Below are 8,151 nucleotides of genomic sequence, written 5' to 3'. Positions count from 1 at the left end.
AAATCTTTAGTCACGAATGAATATTAATTATGTACTATGTATTTTGTTTTCAACCCAAACCGTGGGTAAATCAATTCCCCTTTCTCCTCTCTCTCTAGCTGAGAGACCCACCGTCTTCTCACTTCTCTCATTGACCTCCAATTCCACCCACCAATGGCGCGGCCGCGGCCACAGGTCGCCACCACCACTGCCGTCTTGATACTATTTCTCGTGGCCGAGGTCGTTTCCTCTGGCCAAGCAACCACCATCGTCCTCCGACCTCCCCACGGCGGCAGCAATCGCCACACCATGTTCCTCCCCCTTTTTCTCTCTCCTCCTCCTAACAGCTATTCCGGCAACTCCTCTCCCTCCGTCCACCGCCAGATTCAGGGATCCGACCCTCTCGACCCTAACGCTCGCATGCTCCTCTATGACGATCTCCTTCTCAACGGGTAATAAATCTTCACATCTTCTCCGATCTCTTTCATATGTAATTCAATGGAATTAAAAATTGGTGTTGTTGCAATTCCCTGCTCCAGAAATATGAAATTGGTGTTGTAAGGAGATATTGTTAATTTACCCTTAAATTTATTTATTGAAATATGAGCAAATTAATCAGGAGCACTAGAAAATGCTCACAAATATTAAGCATACTTTAGAATACATTTGAGAGCCTTTGTGAGCTTTATTTGGTCTGCTTGGACTCATCTCTAATCTACAATGCATTGGTCATCAAATTATTGGACAAACTGAATTGAAAGTTGCATCAGTAAGGCTATTAAGCATTCTCAGTGTTCACTGAAATGCCACAATGAGGTCAGTTTTGGATAACCCCGTTTGGGTTTTGATTTACGGACTCCTATTGTGTTGCCATGTGAAGTGTCAGAGGCCAGAGATTCTTAGAATTGGAACTCTTTTGTCTTACAATTCAGTCATTGGAAGAGTTTCAAAGGTTGCCATTGAAACTGCTATTGCTGATGTTAATGCTGATCCAAGCATTCTTAATGGGACTCAGCTGAAACTAATCATGGAGGACACAGGTTGCAATGTTTTCTTGGGGTCTGTTAAAGGTATTTTCATGTTCACCTGTGTTGCCCCCCTTTGTTTTCTATATCAGGTTCAGCTCTTAATTTGACTCTGCCATGTTTAAGTTTTCAGGTTTGAATTGATTGTTTGTAACTACATATGTTACCGACGACTCACAAAATGTTTGTAACTACATATGCAAACAAATTGTGAGACATCGGTCGTTTCAGCGCACGTTTTTTCTGGTAAGCGTATGATTGCTATTTGTTTTTTGGTTTATTTTGTTAAATATAAATCCAAGAAACTTCACATACATATCCTAGTTGTCTTTATGTTTCCTATGCAATTTGATATTTCTAGTCATTAGATGTCTGTTATGATGGAAAGTTCTCATATTGTCTTAATTTTTCTTCTTTAAATATTTGATAGAAAACAATAAATGTTATATTAAGTAATAAGAATTGGGGAGAGGTCCTAAATGCTTGTTTCTTCAGAAAAAGTGCCAAAAGAGTGAAACAAATCCTATAACCCGTAAAACCTTGAAAAGAATACAAAGACAGCCTCTTGATTTTGATATACATGTAAGACAATACTGTCCTTTCTGCTAAACAAGTTATGAAGGCACATCTCTAGAAAGCTATCTACAGATGTTCGATAGAGTTCACATGTGCAAATATTCTTTATTTTTATTTATACCTTTAATTTTTATTTTTTTCGGAATATCCATTTATTGGTAAACATTGCCTGATAAGTCAGATGTGATATACGTGGTTGATACACAACATATTACATGCATAAGATTTGCATCACTATGGCTTTACTCGAGGCGAAATTGGGTTACGGGACTGTTACCTTGAGAATAATACAAGGGATTTTTTCATTCCCCTCACATTCCTAATGTTTCTGGGGTTGATTAGCTGTTTTGGTTCTACTAAGAAAGGCTGGTAGAACGATATCTTGCCAGCCTTAGGTTGAACTCAAGCATCTTGAACCATCTGTTCAAGTGATGGGCGTTTCCGCAATATGGTTTTATTGGCACGTTCTTATAACAAATCAATAGATGATGATGCTGTGAGGAAACTATGCACTAATTTGATGTATCAATTTTTGCATGCAGGTCAAGGAATTGGCCAAAATACATGGTATCAATGATTCAAAGTCTGGAACTTTAAATTCATACTGTCTCAGCATGCTTATTATTTTCCATTTTCAGGTTATTTTACCTATAATTATGGTTGTTGACTTCTTCTTATTATTGCTATTGCTTTGTTGTTATATATTTTTAATTGAAAGTAAATTGAGGATTCTTCTTTAATATTTCATCGACTGGAAATATTCTAAGATCTTTGAAGTTGACTAATTCGCTGAAAGTAAATCCTACAACCTGTAAAACTTATATACAGGAGAACATAGTGAACCATTCCATCAAATTGTATAGTCCTGTTTTTAAGGTGATCTTAAAGTATTATTTGTGTTCCAGTGATCATAGTGTGCTCTATATTTGTGTCACTTTGTAACTATAAATTTTTAGCTTAATGCAATCGCATCCTCTGTGTCTGTTTTCTCCATTATATTTATATCCTTTTATGTCTTTTAATTATCCATTTTTTATTTCTGATTTGGAGAAACCAAGATCTCCACCTTTTTTCTCTGTGCTTCATCTTTTTCTTCTCCTGCAGACATGTGTACCTCCACTTTTACCTCCTCTTAAAGAAATCTACCCAGGAAATATAGTTGATGACCTGATAGGTACTTGTCCTCTCTCTTGGCCCTTTTTTTTTTTTTCATTACATTCTTCTGAAATTAATAAAGATACAGGCAACACGACATTACATTTTACATTTTAATCTATAATTAGTTTAGATACTAAGTTGAAACCTATCAATAAAAGAAAATATTTAAAATTTCCTTGTGAAGTTGGAAGTTAAAGTGCCAAAAGAATGATTTATTATCTTTCCATTACATGAAGACTGCATTAGATTCTAAAAAAATTATTATTGTGTTTTAAGGTCCAATAGAGGGCTTTCTCTCTCTGTTGGTACTTCTTAACATAAACAGTGTGGTCCCGGTACTAGTGTAAGTGCATGTTTGAGGCTTCAATTTTCCACATCTTACGAATTCTGTCAGAAATATTCTACAAGCAGGGTTTTGGTCTTCCATGAGTTGATATCGAAAACTTGAAAGATTCTAAGAAAATGAAAGTGATCTGAGAAAACTTTTTGCATGTTGGTCCATTTTAGTAGGTTTGAGAATCAAGAGATGCAAAATGGGACTAGTATTTGACCAAAGAAGATTGAATTCCATGGTTGCATAACTTGTGAATATGAAAGCCACAGTTGCCAAATCTTCGTAACGGCTTGGTTAATAATTTGTCATATATGTTTTATTGCAGGTGTGAGGGTTGTTGCAGAGAGATATATTGAATAAATATGTGCTGAGAATATAAACAAGTTTAGATCGGATAAGTCCAGAAAAATAAATAGAAGTTCTTTGTCTGAGCTTTTCATTTCATTCCTCAAAAAAGTTATTTCTTTCATAATTCTTTCCTTTACAAGTGAATTTATATGTATGAGATCAGCACCAACGATGGATCTAGGGTGGGTGGGCAGGTGGGGGGCACACCCCCCTAAAATTTGAAAAATATCACTTATTATATTAGAAATTTTAAAATAATTAAAAATTATAAGGATTTGCACACCCAAACATATTTTTGCACCCCCATAGTTATAATCTTGGATCCGTCCCAGCACCTTGTATCTGTTTGTTACATTTTCTTTCTTTTATTTTATTTTTGGGTATTTTGACCTGAATGATATTGTGTATAAAATACAATAAATGTTTTTGTCTTTCTAATATTTGATTCATAAAATTTATTCTGGCCCAAAAGGGAGGGTTTTTCCCAATTCTATGAATGGGATGGCTATGAGAAATTGTCGAACATGCAAATAGACTGTTTATTAATTTTCGATAGATTGGGTAGCAAATTTTTTTTTTTTCTTTTTTGCAGTTTGCTGACATTAGTTCGAGGGCCTCAGAAAAAGGAATCTGCCCATATACTGGACAATGGGAACAAATTGATACCAATATGAGATGGCTGCCCAAAACTTATGCACTATTTGTAATCTCTCCCTCTCTCCACTACAGCTGCAACTACGACTTAGCTTTTTTCCACTAGTGGAGCTAATTTTATTGCTAATGGCTGTTTAGGTTGAGGACCCTTTTGAGCAACCAGGTAACACGGCTAGGACTGTTGGCATTAGACATCTAACGTGGATATCGGAAGCATTTCAGGGAACCCACTATGCACTTATGTATGGAATTAAATTATGTTAGACATCTAACGAGGATATTGGATACTAAATTTGGTTAATCCTCTATTATGTATGGAATTAAATTATTGGGGTTGGATTATACGTGGTTCGTATGGAATTTGTATTACATTTAGAATTGGACGTTGAATATAAATTTTTTGGATGGTTGGAAGTGAAATGTGTGCACTTTGTTGAATGGTTGGTAATATATTCAATATTGATGGATTATATTATTTATATAGGGTACAAGTTGCACTAATAATGGATACAGGTGGTTCAAAAATTATAAAAAAAAAAAAATTAATATAGTATTTGGCGACAAAATATGTTGGTATCCAAAAATGTAAGCAAATGTTTTGGCGACTAATAATTTAGTAGCAAAAATAACTAAATGGCTTTTTGCGACTAAACAACATAGTAGTTAAAACAAATCAGAATGAGGGAAGTTTAATTGCCGACTAAATATTTTAGTCACTGAAAACACGACATCCTTTGGCGACTAAAGTGTTTGGTCGCTAAATGTACGTAATTGTATTAGCGACTAAAAGTTAGTCTCTAATAATTTAATTTAGTTTTATTAGTCGCCAAAAGATGCCTTTGCCGACTAACCAAAGTTAAGTAGCCAAAAGTTCAATTTCGGCCACCAATAATTTAGTCACCAAAAGATCACCTTTTCCGACTAACTATTGTTTAGTAGCCAAATGTTTAACTTTCGGCGACCAAAAATAATTTAGTTGCCAATACTATCGCCGACAGGGTATAGGCAACGTACTTCGCGACAAAAAAATTTAGTCACTAATTAGATTTGGAGACCAAAAATGAGACTTTTGGCGACCAATATTTTGGTCGCCAAATTTGGAGGTTTTAAAGTTTGTGTGGTCACTTTTTTTATACCAAAAATATTGAAGATAACAATGATTCCATTCAATGTAATATTACGTAATATTACTTGATAAAAAAAATTCACAAATGAGATTGGATGAACCACCCCCGTCTCCCAATAATCTAATTATATAGCCTCATTACCACATCGTAAAATTGTTAATTAAATAATGATACCACCACATAATATTTCATTATATTTTTTTTAGTTGTTATACCCAACGCTTAGAAGTGCAAAACCAATTTGCTTACTCAAATGCAAAAGGCTTCTTTTCGAAAGAAAAAAAGTATCATAATAAAATTGCATCATATAATTGTACCAATTGTATAAAAGTTTTGAAAATCATTATCAAAAACCCGTCTCTATGACACCTATTATTAAAAACTTGTTTTTCTTCTAATTTTTCTCCAGAACTTCAATAGTTTCTCTTCTTTTTCTTTTTAAAGGAAAACATTCTATAAGCCTATGAAAATACCTATAATGTTAACATCGTGCTAACAAAGTAATAGAACTTAGAAATATATTTGATAAATTGCTCGTTTTCCATATTTATCAAATCTTTATCCCGTTCTTAACAAAAAAAAAGTGTTCACTATTTACAATATTTTATTTTTCATGTGACACGTTGTGAACGATAATAATCATTTTTGAAAGAAAAATTATTTCATAATGAAGTTCCCTTTCTATTTTTTCACCATATTTCCCATTTCTCAACCCATGCATGCGTACGTATCCATGCTCATTTGGCATGCATTTTCTTGCTTCTTGTAATGATGTATACATACGTGTACGGTAGCCGTACAACACCCATAAAATCTCATCTAATTCAATTATTATTAGCTATTTAATTATGAACTATATAATTAGATTTAGTTATGCTTAAGAAAGTAGTTAGGATTAACAAAATAATTAATGCCCTATTCCTGTGGACTTATTTTTTTCTGAACCTGTACCATTTCTATTTTTCCAAATAAAACCCATTGAAATTGAAGATTACACAAAAAAATTAAAATAATCAAAAATATTTTAAAATAAAATAAAGAAGTAAAGAGCAAAATGTATAGAAGAAATCATCACAACGTTTTGTCATTATGATTACATAATCACTTTAATAACTGTGAATTTTAGCTGGACTAATTCAAAATAAAGACCTTTTTACATTCTTTTAACATGCTTCACAATTTAAAATAAAAAATTAAAAAACACTCATTTTGGCTTTTTGTCCTTTTTGCTGGTGTACACTTCTTTTTTTTTTTTTTTTTTTTTGATCAGCAAAAGACGAAAGCTTTATTGATGAAAAAAGGCATAACACATGCAAAATTTACATCAACGAAGTAGGGAAGTGTAAAAAGCATCATCGCTAACCTCAATAATCCTAACTAGGTTGGCACCGCAGAGGAAGCACAATCATACGCTAGCACTTGATCCAAGATTGGTGAGAAACCAATCAAAAGTAACCAAAAAACAAAACGAAAAACGACCAAAGAAAAAGATTTGTAGCCAACTTCAAACCATCCAAGAACAGCAGTCGAACCCAAACTAATGAGAACCTAGCAGCATAAAATATTTGAGCACCCAAGAAACTGAACAAAGCAGAGCTATTCTCAACAGCAGCCAAACTCAGATCACCCACAGACCTCCAAACAGATTCCAGTGAACACATTCCAGTGGCACCATCTCACCTCTATTTCCATGGCAGAGCATAGCTGCTTTACACCTGCTGGACTGAGCACTCAACCATCGTCTACTAAGGAATGTAGAATCCAGATACACTTCCACGTGCTGCCCTATGCACACTACCAGATGAGCCAATCCATCCTTGAGGAGAAAGAAGGATAAAACTCTCTCACTTCCAAGCTTGCTCCAACTCAGATTAACACACCAACCCAACCGCAGCACACCCACTCAGACAAGACCACTGAATTAGCACAGATCAGCATTATGCACACTGAACATTGAACCACCAGACCTGAGGCAAAAGTTGACCAAAGAACTATCCACAACAGGAGCACAACAAGAGCTTCCCACAGCTGACCAATTTTGTTTATCAACCACCAAAACTTGCAGCTATCTGTTTCCATACAGAATCTGGACCAAGAGCAGCAGCATCATATGCAGAACAACAGACTCCACAGCAGAACAGAATGTAGAACAGAAACACAACCCACCTTATGCAGCAACCTCAAACCCCTTAAAGTTCATAGGATGAGAGTAGGTCCTTTTGAAGTCCTTAAGCTCATTATGCTGTCCTGATCTCCTCAGCTGAGGCACATAATGGACACGGAATGGTCCAAGCTCTTGCATTGCTCCATAGGCAAGAGAAGAACAACCTGGGCCTTCAGATAGCAGACACTAGTGCAACAACATTAGAGCACTCCACACCAGTAGCCTGTTCAACAACAAAACCACTCTCAGGACTGCCCAGCAGTGTGTTGCGGATCGGGGGCACACCAGGGAACTCAAACAAGCAATAACACACAAGATTTAACGTGGTTCGGTAAGTCGCCTACGTCCACGGGCAGCGAATTCACTATATTGAACAAAATGGTAAGAATTACAATTCTCTCTGTAATTCTCTCTCTCTTTGCTCTCTAAGCTCACACCCCTCAGCTGTACCTCAACTCTCCTTAGCTTCTCTATATATAGAGATTACAAATGCAAGAGGAACCCTTTGAAATGAGCTGGCTGCCAGCCCATTGTTGTGCTTTCGGTGGCTTTACAGATTGAAGCTTCACATGGATTCTCATGGCCTCATGGCCAACTCACATGGCCTCATGGCTTCCCCACCATGTAGCTGGCTGCCACTTTCCACCACATGGCTAGAATCTGTAGCCAATATTCAACAATCTCCACCTTGGCGAGGATTCTCTTATCCAACATAGTGATCGATCAACACTGCCATGCACCCGAAGGTGCTCAGTTCCGAGAGATGTTGACCAAGTCCAAACAATG

At 35.8% G+C, this 8,151-nt stretch overlaps 1 pseudogene across 1 annotated transcript; it reads left to right on the top strand.

The window, feature by feature from the left end:
• Nucleotides 1-790: 790 nt before the first annotated feature.
• LOC114290161 (protein HESO1-like) lies at nt 791-4,494 on the top strand (annotated as a pseudogene). The gene is made up of 7 exons (XR_014331154.1): nt 791-1,049; nt 1,150-1,250; nt 2,123-2,218; nt 2,685-2,754; nt 3,398-3,528; nt 4,013-4,123; nt 4,213-4,494. The product of XR_014331154.1 is annotated as a protein HESO1-like (transcript).
• Nucleotides 4,495-8,151: the final 3,657 nt, after the last annotated feature.

This window comes from Camellia sinensis, chromosome 5 (genome assembly GCF_055761805.1).
Source record: "Camellia sinensis isolate YWXY chromosome 5, ASM5576180v1, whole genome shotgun sequence".
Taxonomy (NCBI): Eukaryota; Viridiplantae; Streptophyta; class Magnoliopsida; order Ericales; family Theaceae; genus Camellia; species Camellia sinensis.
Note: the sequence above shows the minus strand (reverse complement) of the source record. Positions and strands in the feature narration are given on the sequence as shown.